Source organism: Gymnogyps californianus, chromosome 1 (genome assembly GCF_018139145.2).
Source record: "Gymnogyps californianus isolate 813 chromosome 1, ASM1813914v2, whole genome shotgun sequence".
In the NCBI taxonomy this organism is placed as follows: Eukaryota; Metazoa; Chordata; class Aves; order Accipitriformes; family Cathartidae; genus Gymnogyps; species Gymnogyps californianus.
In genome coordinates this window covers 190,277,948-190,293,001 of record NC_059471.1, presented here as the reverse complement: position 1 = coordinate 190,293,001, position 15,054 = coordinate 190,277,948, and positions in this window count along the sequence as shown.

The window sequence follows — 15,054 nt, the reverse complement described above, 5'->3', positions numbered from 1 at the left end:
ATTCAAGTCCTATAAAAACAGATGATTCTGAGGAGACATGGCAGTAGCCTGGTGCAATTTTAAGAAATTTCCAAGACATCCTGTTTGTTTATCTTTGTTTAGCTGATAGAGCCAGATGAAAGGAACAGAATACCTCGTATGTCAGGAGACTGAAGTGAATTAAGAGACTGCTGTATCTCACAAGAAAGGAAGGAAGGAACAAATGAATGTATGAACTTTGACTTTTCTTAAGTAGACAGGGCAGCCGGGCTCTGACTGATGTTTACAAAAGTAGAGATGCGTTTGAAGCAGCACCATATGGAGAACTGGGAAGAGTTTAAGGGTTAAGCAGGAAGAGCCTTAGGAACCAACAAAATTGAAAAAAACTCAACTCTGAAATACATTCATCACCTTTTATAGAAAAGAAATTCTCATAAGCTAAAAAAGGGATAATTTCTGTGCAAGGTGCATGAGAAAATTAAGAATAAGGTCATAAGGAATATGAACAGAAGTAGCAGTTTCGATGCACCACAACGAACAGTTTCACTGCATCCAAACATTAATTATAACAATCTATTGAGTAATGAGAGGAACTTTTCTTGTTCTCATGCTGTTCTTCCTTACAGATCAAGGAGCAGATTTCATGTCACTAGACTTCCCACAGTGCCGGCCCTTGCCTCTGTTTATGACTTGAAACAATAAAACCCTTAAGCAGATGCCTAGCTTCAGAAGCCTGAGTACTGCTGTTAGATACTGAAATAGCATCCTCGATGTGTATTAATAAATCCATGCGTAACAGGATTGTTTCTAATCACTTTTCCAATCGAAACAAATTGAACTCATAACTGACAGAAATGTGTTGAAAATAAGGACTTTTCACTTCTGCCTTTTTCTAATATAACATGTTCTATAAGATTAATAACATAAAAAAGAAAAAAGACCATTTCTTCATTCAATTCCTTTTCTTCAGCTGATGCCCTGTGATATTCTTTTGCAGTTCTTTGCTGTATGCACTTTGATAAGTTAAAAATACCACCAATGTACACAAAGAGTAGCCAAAGAAGATGCTATTATTTGCAGAATAGCAGTAGTAGCGTATTCCACTTCAGCTAATTATAATAAAGTGCATATTTTCTGTGAGAAATAGGAAGAGATGTCACAGTCTAAATTATTCTGTGTTGACTTTAGGAGGACAAACATTTGTTGTTGACAACTATTTGATCTGTCTCATAATTCTGTCACAGTGACAAAATAAAACTATATTTTATTCTCCATTTCTGTGATCTTTCACCTAGATAAGAACCAACACCTGGCATCTTTTCAAATTTTCTTTTTTCTTTACATCAGTGGCAAAAGTTAAAAAGGTAACATGAAAAGAAAGATGAAAAAGGAATGCTGTTCAAATTGAAGGACTGCAGTTTCAAGTTTCAATCCCATATCAAAACATCTCCGCCTCATCTTCTTTCTCAGTCATCACAAATGAAAAGTACAAAGAAGTACACAAACATCAGTACAATGCTGTGTGTGTACTGCTATCCAAAAATCACAGTTACAAAATTATACCTGACATATCAAAAACTGACAGTCACATCCTCAAGATTTTCTTCTGTTCGTTCCCATGGACCTTCTTTATTAATAAATCTGACACATAAAAAGCATCTGTATGACTAAAGTGTCAGTTACTGGAAAGACCGTTTTGATCTACTTCTTAACTTTTAGAAGAAATATTCTCTTTTTTATGAAGACAGGATCCGTTCACTGACTGCCAGCTTTCAAATGACCACCTCTTGAAGTTTAATTTTAAGTTTTAAATAAATATTGTATGCATGCAGAATAATTATGATGCTCTAGAGAGACACTGTATAATGACATTGATTCTTTTTTATCTAAAAATGCCAAACCCTTGAGGCAGCAAAGTCTGTATTTGCCACAGATACATGGAGGTTCATTCTACATGTTAAATTATAATAGGTTGTTCATGTTTCTGTCACTAAGTAGGTAGCAAAACTTCCATTGTAAACTTCAATTTTCAGCTGTTTAAAACTTACTGGTAAAAATTGGCTTTGGTCAAACATGTGGTATGGAGCATTTCAGCTGTGGAATAACTGTTCTATTAAAAATAAAAGATAATTTATAAATTCTGCTGTAATGCTGTGGAACTACTGAAAAGAAAGCATATGGATTTGGATATATGTTAACACTCATTACTGAAACAAGCATTGCCTTTTACTAATAAATGTTGTGGACATGTTATTCATAACAGTATACAGTTATTTCAATATTAAAAAGAAACTGAAATCCCTACTTAAGTGTGAAAATTAGCATTTGTGCCTGCAAAGCAGCTTCTCATTTTATTTTTATTATATTTAGTGTATCTAAATAAATGTTCTGATTTGATAATTAACCCAAAAACCAAAATTACTGCAAAGCCATAGACAAAAAGTCAATAACGTGGATAAAGGTATAAGCAAGCTCTTTTTTTTCATCTGTTGTTCAGTTCACTTCTTAGGTTAGCAGGCTTTTGTCAGGAAACAGTGATTTCTTTTACTGAACATATATTTGATCATTCATAATATGTACAGATCCTTTAAAAAATGACCGATGTCTTGAACACCTGCATTTGCTTTAAAACTGCCAGCTGCAGTGTTGTTATTATATTATTATTAATTTTTGTTCTTAATAGTAAAGAATAACAATGATATATATAACACTAATATTACCATTAATAATTAATAATTCTTAATAACAATAAAAATTACAGTAACAACAGAATTAATGGAGTCTTTCATATCCCAATCCAAAATACACCTTTTGGGAACTATCATCATGCAAGTACTGAGAATCAGGGAGAGAAGGCTCTGAAGACTATAGTAAGTACCCGGAAAAAATTTCCTTTGCAACTTTAGCTTTCGTTAAGTTCCTTGAAAGATTCATTCCTCTCGTTTAAATGCAGCTAGAAATTATTCATCTAATACTGTATTATATATTGATATGAAACTCCTACAGACTTTTTTTGGGGTGAGAGATGGGCACATTTGGAAAGCAAGTCGTTCCACCTACCTAAATATCTATTTTATGGTAGGTGAGTATGCCTCTTGTCATTAAGGCCTAGCAGACTAGATGTCTAACTTTTAGATGGTTATTCTTAAAAGATATGTTCCTACCTTATTGTTTTGGGGTGCATAATGACAGCAGATTAATATCCTAATATTTCAGTAGTTATTCCTATGCAAATAACACAACTGTGTTTAGACAAAATTGGTGTCTAACAGAAAACACATCAAACCAGGCTGAAATGTGTAGACTAAAATTGCGACTATTCTTCCATTACATTTCATGTATGGTTGGTTCAAATGGTTTGATTTTAGTAAAGCTGTGAATCAAGTGCCTCCTGCCTCAGAAGGCTCACAGAAATTCTCTCCTGAAGGACATATCCTCATATGGACAAAAGTCTTCCTCCAGTGAACAGGCTCCTTTCCCCTGGTCTTCCCATTCAGTCCTCAGACAAGGTCCAGAAGGACTGACTTCTCTCCCAGAAATTCTTCAGAGGTCAGGATTAGCAGGAGTATGCCAAAAGCATGCCATACTTTAGTCATGCAAACTTCATTGCATAGAGAGTGGGATTCGTCTCACTTACTGTGAGAGTTCTCCACATGAGTTAAACAACTAGACTTCTTGTATACTCATGGAGAGAAATGGACATTTCTAGAGAGTGATTCAGTTGACTTATTTTTCACATCTATCTTGAGAGAAGATTAGTTGTACTCTAGAACTGCTATTTCTTTCCACTGATTACAGAGGGAATATAAACTATTCTTGGAGATGCAGATGTCTGTATTAAGGACCTCTGAAGTTAGAGGGCTGAATCCTATTTAAAAAAAAAAACAAACACAAAACCCCAACAACCTCCCCCTCATTTTTGCATATTTGTAAATTTGTTTGTGTTTTCCTTCAATAAATTTTGTTAGTAGTACCTTTTTCATTTATAGCTAAATTTGCTTAATGTTTCATGCAGTATATTTTTCCATCACATATTTTAAATATTTCTCTGCTCTAGACACAATCTTGGAGAGAACTGTTGTTGGATATGCAGGTAGACAAAAAAACCCTATCATCTCCTGCATTCATCACCATGTGCTGACTTTTTAACTTAGTTCCATCTAGAAATAAAAGTTTGCATTGGGTTTCCAGATTAAAGTATTCTCATAAATGATTGAAAGTACTGTGACCCAGCTTTTATCATCATTTTAAAGCAAAATTGCCCATTGATTTTATGAAGAATTGCTCCAGAAATTTTTTAATGATATGGCCCAGTGTAGATTAAGTTGAACATCCTTGTTTGCAATTTTGTTTCTAAGATTCGCTTCATTATTAATTCTTTTAGTATTCATTGCAATTATACTGAGTATAATTGTTTGGTATTCATGTGGCTGTCAGAAGGATGTTTATAGGCCTTCCATTATAATTAGGCATACATTAATAGACATTTAAAGCATGTTACCATTTTTAATAAAACTTGAAGATGTGGTCTACTAAAAGTGAAAAAGCCTAATAGTGAAATGTGAACACTTCATTTTAAAATATATAGTTTTTACCCTTGAAGTTTCTGTAATTGAAGGTTTTCGAATTTCTTTGTTTGCCTGAATCCAGGACACTGACCTGGATTCAGTTAATGATGTACTGTCTAGTTATGTACCTCCTAAACAGAAGTACAGTGTCCCCTTGCAAGATATTTGGTCGTCCAGGGGTCTGCAAGACAGCAATAAGCAGGTCACATAATACCCTCATAATTCTAGAAGACTCTAGAAAATCAATGTAGGCAGTATTTCAAGTCCAAGCAGGGGAAGTTTCTCCCTAGGGACTTTTAAGGCAGGGTTTCTAGGTAAGAGGCCATTTCCAGAAAGCACAGACAAGATGTCCACAAGGACAGGCTTGGTGATTATCCCTCATCTATCGAATTTTAGGTAGCCTAACAAGTTCTCAAATAAATCCTGTTAAAAATAAAGTGCATCTCTTTAATGGAGTCACTAAGGCTATCAACTACACCACACACCTGTTTTACTGTGCTGTTCTGGTTTATAAGGAAAAAAAATAAACAGGTACATTGTATTCAGCCTCTATTCCAGATGTGCACAAAGGCAAAGGAAAGGGCACAGAACCAGTGCCAGAGCAGTCCCTCTTTCTCTAAGCACACTGTTTATGAATATGTATACATGAGCTAAATAAATCTCATAACTCTTCCATGTAATGTGAAATATTTGTGACAAGAAAGGCGAAGAACAGGCTTTCCGAGGGTATCCTACAGGATGGTGATTAGGAACGCTCCCCGGGAGACAGGAAACCTTTTCCAGCTCGGGAAGAAGGAGGGGACAGATCCCAGGTCTTCCTGGACCTACTCAGAAACTGCCCAGCTGGGGGCTTGAATATGAAGGGGTTAATCTTCTTCCAGTAGTTTTGTGAAGTTAGCCCCAAAACGGAATTCCCAACCAAAATTTTTAAGCTGATGTAACTTCAAATCAGCCAACCGTACATTTCTCAGGAAGAGATTATTTGCCAAAAAGAAATTGTGCCATCCTAGGCAAAAGTAACCCAAAGACAAAGCAATGATGTGATGACACTTCCCTTTCTGTGCTTTTCTAATAAGGAATAGAAACAGAAAGTCTTCTTGGCCTAAAGACACCCGTATTACTACCTAAGTGTAGAAACAATTTATTGCTCCTCAAGGCTGCATGACTTAAGCCAGAACTGAGACTGCACATGGTACATGAGCTGGATTTGAGATCTACAGAATTTTTGTCTTTCTTGGGGTTATTTTGCAAAATATCCATATTGAGTCATTGAGGGTTATTTTTTTGTTTGTGTTTTTCTGAGAGAAAGAAAGACAGGGAATTCTGTGATGAGCTTTATCTTAAGCCCTTATCAAACAACCTGTTCTGAGGTCAGGCTCACTTTCTAAAAATCTTCTCGCGGTTTGAAGCCACTGTCCATTTTCATGTCTCAGGCCCATGCTAGTTACACCTAGGAGGAATCTTGCAAAAAAAATAGCATCATGTGACAACAGAACAACAGACCCAAACCATTTCAAAACTCCTTACTACATTTTGCACAGTCTTCACTGTGCTAAAATACTTAAGAAAATGTTGTGAGAATTTTTTAGCAACATATGAAAATGGGAAAGATAATAGCGTCTCAGTACAGATTTGTATTTTGATCCAAATTTATTTTTAATAGTTTATTCTAAAACAAAATAAAGATTTTAATTAATACACATAATTTCGCATGCTAGATAAAAAAGTAGATTGTTTAGGTAAAGAAGAGTTTCACAACTGTTTGTTGTACCTGATGTTACATACACATTTAAGCAAAAGGAAAAGACAACAATGAAAATATATGTTACAGTAAAGAAGGAACACTTATACAACTCTTCATCTTACATTGTGCTTGCCAGGCAGGAACTCCAAGTACCTCTCAATACAGTGTGAGATACCTTTAAAGGGCTTTCCAAGTAAAGGAGACAATAATCATTTCCATATATCCTATGGCTGTCCAACCGTGTGTTCATAGTTTCTTAAAATGCTTTAAGGAATGTAGTATGGACTAACCTGTCTATACTATAATTAAATCATTAGCTCTTTCATGGAATGAAGAGGAGTTCGACATCTGAATATAGTATAGTTCAGTGCCTTAAACAAATTAGCCTGTAAAGACCTATAGTTCAAAGTGAAGACAAAGTTCAATTCGATTGGTCTTTTTTAGATTTTTTTTTTCCCTAAAAGCTAGAGATTTTATATGCCTAATGAAACTAGGGAAATTCATAAAAAATAGGTCATTAAACTTTAGAGTATAATAATTAAGCAACTATCTCCCCATGTGTCTTACTTGCAAATTAAGAAAACCTAAAGACAACATCATATTCCTAGATATTGATTACCACCTAGAAAATTCATTACTTTCTAGCTTTGTGTGCTTCAGCCAAGGAGTTCTGCCTTTTTTTTTTTTATTCTTCTTCCCCTTTTTTTCCCCTCCAGTTGTTAACGAAAGAAGCAGCATTTCAAGAAGAACAATTAGGTTAGTTTGTGACACTGGACTCCTTGGGGATAGTTTCAGAGCACTGCTGTAAGTAAGCCTGTAGGACACAGTTTCAAACAAACTACACTCCTACAAAGGGTTTTTCTTTTTCCTGTGCCATGTAATGCACGCAGAGATGTATGTATTTAGGACAAGGAAATAAAATGAATAAATGGAAGAAAAACAATAAACAAATTTAATGGTGTTTAATAGAACTCTTGTCTACTTACTCTGCCCTTAAAAATGGTAATTTGTAAGTGCAAGTCCTTATCCTAAGGTATGTCTTAGTCTAGACTGAGGCAGGAAACGCTAGGTCAGACAAAAGGTGACTGAAAAAATGCATTTGATTTATTCATATCTCTTAATGTGAAATGTGTATTTGAAGAGACTAAAAATCTCAGAAAGACTTTTTTTGCAACAGCCAATTACTCTCAGCTTTTTAATTCTAGCAATGCATTTGGAACATTTCCATTGTTCTAAGGGTTAAAAACTTCACCGTGACAATGACGAGCCTTATTACTCAGTCAAAGTAAATGGATCACCATATAACCTTTCAGAAATGTTCTTCCTTAAGCTATTAAAACATTCCATGCCCTTAGATGACAACAATTTCTCTGCCTTTTGAAATTTCTTTTCTATCCTGCAGAGTTCATAGAGATATGCTTGGTTAAAATCAACTTATATAAAACTATGCACTGTAAATTCTGACACTTCTGTTTGAATCTCTTTTCAAACACTTGTCTTTGCTCACCATAATAGATGTCAGTTCTTCTGATGTAGTTCAAGCATGAGCTTCATATGAAGACTCAGCTATGTCTATTGCATTTCTGAAGCTACTACTCACTGAAGTTTTGTGCTGTTTGACATCAAAGATAGGCAAGAATCACCTGCTGAGTTCACATGCATGGAGCAAAACATCTTCAAATCACTTGTGCTAGACAAAAGTTTTTCATATTAAGCTTTCACTATCATGTGGACTTAAAGACAAATGTAGTCCTTGTTAAAGTTGCAGCATCGTGTTATTAAACTATGCATCTGGGCCTCATGATTTATATAAGTTTTAAGATGAAAGATCATCATTTGGCTGATTTATTTTTTGGCATCAATTGCAAAGAATTCTGTTGTGCAAAAAAATTGTTTTTCATTCAATATGCCGTGATTTTGCTCAAAGGTAAAAACAATTTGAAAGTGTGGCATGCCCTAGCTTAGAAAAAACACAGTGCTCTACTTTTTCAAACTTTAATAGCTGACTTTTTTTTATCGATTTGAAAACCAGAAAGAGGCAACAGTTAAAACATATATTGTATATAGAGAACCTAAATGAAACAAATTCCTATTCTAAAAGTTCACAAATCTGTTTTTTGTGTAAGTTTAATCAAATAACATGCTGAAAAATAAATACAAATGTAGAAGAAAAAATATTTGTGAAGGATCAAGAACTACTGTATAATGGATGTGTGTCTAATGGATGCCTAATCAGTATAATAACTGTGCCATAGTTTTTAATCACAACGACTCCAGTGATGACTCTGTATGTAAACCAGATTCAACATGAATACGCATAGGAATTAGATTTTGGAACAGTTGTGTATGAAAAATGTTTATAATTAGTCCGCGTTTAAATGTCACCAAGTGACTGCATTAAGTGCAAACCAAAACACAACAGGGCGTGTGATTGTTGTGAGATAATCTAATGCCTTGGGTGTGTCAGCTCAGTCAGCAGATGCTGAGATGTAGTTGCCAATTTTAGCAGACTGAAAATTTTAGTATTATAGGGCCTCCAGTGTTTTTTACTCATTTAAGTGGCTTGAAATGAATTTAAAAGAAAAAAAGGTTTTCCCCTACTATTGTTTTTCCATTTCTTTAGTATATGGATCCAAGGGAGCCAATGTGCCTAACACTTTCCAATCTCTGCAGTTGTTCCATAACTGCAAGGTTAAAACCCTAACAGGCCAGATCATTAACTCACTCCTGACTATTTAAATTTTTTGTACCTAAATTAAATGCCTACTTCAGCACTTTCAATATTAATATGGTTTTTTGTTTTAAATACATTTTATATTTTCTGAGGGCTTAATGTATTACAAATGGAGAGTGTAGTTAGGTTGTACTAGGTGTTTATATGTACATACAGACAGGTTCAGAGAACATTTTTATGTGTTTCATACATGGGTAAGGGCCTTGTAAGTCCCTTTAAGGACTCTAGCACTTGTCCCTGTATCACAGGGCCCAGAGGTGCTCCCAGGTCTCATGCATTCATCCTAGCTCTGTTCTAAGTGCATTTTGCACTGAGATGCAAGCAGGTGAACTTCCCTTCCTTTCCACCTGTCCCCTCCTCAAGTCTTGTTTTCCATGTAAAATAAATCCAAGCATGTGAGCTAGCAGGGAACCATGTCTGCTCCAGCAGTAACTGTATAACACCCGAATATCCAAAATCTTAGGACCCACCAAATCCCCGACGACAAAGCTCTGAAATAGACTGTCTCTTACTGTAGGATCAAATACCCAAACAAATCAGAATCTGCCAGTGAAAGCCTCCTAGACCTTATGGACGATAATATGACCTTAATATACACAAATTAGGCACCAAAGCTGGAACTATAGAATGCCTTATGAAGAACGATTGTGCTAAGCAACACAGAGTAGGAAATCTGGGGATACGGTGGCTGAGACAGAATATGGGCTGCAGACTATGCTGGTTTACTTAAACCACAGTAAACCCCTTGCCTTGTAGTTGTGGCTCCTTCAGATCTGTCAACATTAATTTAATATCCTACTCTTAACATGAATTGTATTCAATATGAGGCATTTCAGGATGTATTTAAGCCTGTGCTCAGATTTAATTAGAAACGAGAAATACAGCAGATGGAGAGAAATCATTGTTGCACAGTTGGGCCCTAATGCAAAGAAATTTCTCTAACAGTTGACAGTTAAGAACTGCTCGATTAGTAAACCACAGCAAAAGAAAAGCCATCTACAAATAAAATTAAAAAGCAGGATAACAGCTGCTCCAAAGCCTCTACAAAAATCTCTTATGGAAACAAGGAAAAGACTAACCATGACACCAAATACCACCGTAAGATAACTAGATTGCAGTACTGGTATTAGAGTTTAGCATCTGTGAAGTTGCTACAGAAGTGACCTTTATATTTGGCTTTCCTGTCAGAGGAACTCAAATGAGACATTCTGTTATCAAAGAAAAAAAAATTCAAAGAGTCTCTTCTACCATCAGTTTTGCATTGTACAACTCTGATTTCCCCATACTTTACACAACAGAGACAAGTTTCTGTACACAGAAATAGTGTGCTGCCCAGATAAAAATATTTTGCCTTTAATGAGCTTTATACACCCAGTCATCCTAACATCTGAGTCCACAATACACAGAAGAAGTAAGCAACATATTAAACTAAACTATCCACAAGAGAAAGCACAAAGCACCAACAGCGGGCGGGTCAGCAATCTCTCATTTGTGAGGTATCAAAGGCTGTTGAGAGATCTAATAAAATTACTCTGAACATCTGACCTTTGTCCATGGCCAGAAGGAATGCAGTTATACAATAGGGGAAGGGAAATCGCTGGTGACAAAATGTAGTTTCAAATAAACTATGCCTCTACTGGCAATTTTTCTTTATCCGCTATCATGTAATACACAGAGGGACGTACAGTATGTACTTAGAACAGGAAATGAAAGTGAAAAAAAATGGAAGCTAAAACTGACACTAACAATACTTAAATTGCTTAATGGAGATGCTGTGTACATACTCCCCCAGGCAACAGATCCTTGTAAGTGTTTAGAGCTTCTAATTGTACCGTATGTCTTAATAAACAGCAGGTTACAGAAACTCTAGGTCAAATGTTAGACAACAGAAGGATTTTGTCTATAATTTATTCAAAAGTTTGATTGTATCATTGCACATTAGTAGGAAATCAAACCTCAGAGCTATGAAGCTGTTTACCACCCATCATTGCCAATGTATGTATATGTGTGTGTATATATAGATAGAAGGGTACATATGTGTGTGTGCGCATATATATAATATATATATTATGTATGTTATATTTATATATATATACACATACATATACACATACATATGTATAGCTGTTTTCCGGAGGGCTGAAAGCATCACTTACACAGTGCAGCAAGCTTTTCTCATGTCTGTGTTCTATTTATTTCAGAAGTAGCACAAGAGTTTAGCATCAAGATATTTCTTTTTTGAGGAAAAGATCCGGAAATTTTCTTAGATTATCTTATTTTAAAAACAAGAACATGCATCGAAATACATCAGACATAGCTTCTCTGCTTGAGCAGTTCTCTACCCAGCTTCCCTCTCTGTTTTGCTGAGTTAGGCAACAGTCCTATAATGACACCAAGGACGTCTCTTGAAAAAGGACTCTGTACCAGAGGGTCCAATACAAGATGAACAGTTAATATTACAAGCTGTTTAAAATAACCCCAGCTTCCTTTTGTGCAGGCGTGCAAAAAAAGAAATGAGGTGGAGCAATACCAAAGAAATACCAAAGCCCCCTTGGGTTCTCAGGGTGCTCTTCCACAGGTTCACATCCTCCCATGCTGCTCTGCTTGTGCCAGCTGCCTCTGGAAAAGCTATGTCCACCTTGTCAGCAAAGTACAACTTTGATACCCTACTAGGTTGTTCAGAGAGAGCTTCAGAGCTCTCTGGGTACAAGAAACCCCAGTACGGGCTCAGACCTCGTCACTGAGATGGTCTAGACACACTGAGCACTTTGACAAGCAGATATTACAGGAGTCACTATCATTTCTGGGGATGCTGCCTCCCCATTCCAGCCAAGGATGCTGAAATGTCTCTCATGTAACTGTGTACCTTCCTGGTTATAATGCAGATTTATAACAGCAAGCAACTGATAGGAGTGTGTCAGGCTGATGACAGAAACATGTACAGAAGTGCGTGGGTGATGAAGGTAACTGTTTAAGCCTGTTTCCAAACCTGCTTTCCACCCTGCAAGGAACGAAATATTTATAATATTCATAAACCTTTTGTGGATTGGTATAGCACAGCTTGAAAAGCCTAAGGACCAATTAGCTGCCCTACAACAGTATCAGAGAAAAAAGAAATGGTAACAAACCACAGATTCCATCCCTTTCATAGATTAAAGGTGAAGCAGAAACCTTTGGAGAAAAGATACTTTTCCAGTCCTCCTAAAGTTTTTTTCAGTAAGGCTAAGAAGAGAGGAAAGCCAAATAGGCCTATCAGTTTATTAATTGGAAAAAAGGTTTCATGAAACTGTATAACTTTTATGATTTTGCTCTTAAGTCAAATGAAATTTAGAACTATCTTGGTGTTTATTTAACTGCCGTAGGTTGTTTCTACAGAAAATGTCTCCATGTCCACACTGAAAACAAAACCAGAGCTAACCAAAATTAGTGAACCCAAGGAAAAAGATCCTTTTAAAGGAAACCTTCCTATCTTTGTCAAGGAGTGGTGGCAGGAGGTCTATACCTGTGCTTGTCAGAGCACTCTGGTGGCCAAGCTATCCAACCGAGAGGAGCTGACAACACAAGCCACCAGCCAAAACTCCCTTGTCACAACCAGACACTTTCTAACTAGAAAAAGCCAGGTCACTGTGCCAACTAGTCAAAACTCTCAAGAACAGACAAAAATAAATAAATAAAATATAGACAGTTTTATATATAAAATAGATATAAAACCACTTAAATCCCACAAGAAATACATAATATTCCTCTTATAATGTTTTGAGGTATGGTAGAGGTCTCCACCCAAAACAAAAGAATCTGTTGATGTTTCAAACAATCTTTCATTTGAAAAAACTAAGCAAGTAATTAACCAGGGAGGATATTGACAATAAAAATATACGTCTTATTTGTTCAAATATATCTGCTAAGATTGTAAGAAATCTTAATTGTTGTTCTTCTGGAAATTATACATTTTAAATATGTTCAAAATGGAAAAAGAAACATACTATAAAATGAAAATTTTGAAAGGAAAAAGAAAGATTTTAAAAGTTACTATAAAAGGGAACTATGACCTTTCTGACGTTTTCCTATGGAACATTTAAGTGAAGCAGACATACTTTTAATGTTTTTGGATAAAAAAATGCAGGATATCCTGCACTGTTGGGTGGTGGTGGTGGGGTAATCAAAAATCTTCCACGAAGAACAAAACTAAAAATTGATGGTTTCTTTTGAACAGCCACTGCCTTATAAAAGAAATGACTAGAATCTCTGGATACAAAGAAGAAAGAAAGGAAGGAAAGAAATACATTTTAAACCAACACTGAAAAATGGGTATGAAACTTGCCACCAAGGGTCAAAAATTCTTCCTCCTGACCTTTTATTATGATGAGATGTAATCTTAAAACTCATGAAAAACATACTCATCCTACTTTGGCTATTTTTACTTGATTTTAATAGCATATTTCAACACTAAATTCATAATCCCAAGAGAATTAATTTCTCCTACTCCAAACAAACTCTTTCTGTGTCTATATTTGTTATCAAGTGTTACTAAGCAATAAGTCTTCACATAAAATCTACCTCAACTCATCCACCACAAACATTTCTCTTCTAGGCCATTTGAATGTATAAAGAAACCATGGGGTGCAACAGTGGAGAGGTTTGCCATAGTGATCTGTAAACTTGTACCAAAATAGTTGATATATATTTAGAGTAGTCTTTTCATTAACTGCAATATTTACCAACGAGCTAAAGCTTTTAAAAGTATAACTAACTATTGTTACTTATTCTTGTCATTTATTATGAGAGGGAACCAACAATTTATCATTAGGCACTACAACCACCACTTATCATAAAATTATGAAATGTGGATCCTCCTGAGTATACAAGACCCACAAGATCATCAAAAAGACTTGGTTTATTCATTTAAATTCAAACGAAAAAAGCTGTGACCTGCTTACAATCAGTACAAATACATACAATTAATACCTAATGAAAATATTAAGAACTCACAGAAAAATTAGTGTATTTTCATCATAAATGGATATAATCATATACCATTGGGCAAAGATTACATTATCCCATTCTTTAATAACACATCATTCCTTAGAGCTCGAACTCTATTTCTGTCTTTATCATTTGCTGTGTATTCTGTTGATAAGCAGGAAAAGGAAGTAAGTAAGTACACTGTTTCTGGAATAAAAATAAAACTTCATATGTAACTAAGAAGTTACTGGAAAAACCACCATGCAAAATATGACCTGTACTGGAGCAGTAAAGTTATCTCACTATTGTGAATGAGCACCCTGCCGAGTGTCAGCGGACACCCTTTGCATCCCATTCTTGGAATTCATTTGCAGTAACAGCAACACAAGACCATTTGGAAAGACAATTCTGCTTACAATATATTTTTTTCAGGACTCACTTTCCACAAGGAAGATAACGCCTTGTGTAGTGATTGAAAACAGAATCCATCTTATGACTAAATCTGACATTTTCATTCCTTTACATATCAACCAGAGTACTGCAATCAAATATTGGAGCAGATGTATCTATAGACCTAAGCTGAACAACCACTAAACATCAAATCATATGGCATGCATTACATCAAAAAAAGGACTAGACCTAAGGACTAGAAACACATTCAAAAATGACAGAAAACAATTTTCCTCCTCATCTTTATCACTCCTTTGCAGAGTCGGTGCCCTGACTACCTTAATATTTGTTATTGACATTGAGAGAGAAAAGTCATCCTGCCAAGGAGCTTCTGACTGCTCTGAGAAATGTAAAGGCTACAACTAAACCAGTGGCCTTTTCCCCAGCATCTGCTATTTTGAACAGTGGAATTGAATGCAGTCCAGGATGCTGGACCTCTTCTCATAGCATGTTTCACCCACACTCAACCTGGAAATCTCTGCTTTTTTTCCATAATACAAGGAATGTTCACAACATGTTGGCTGCTGCATGTAAAATCCAGACATTTCAGACACTCTATAACAAACATGCGGGAAATTAAGACAGCTGCATGGAAAGCATAACTTGTTCTATCAACT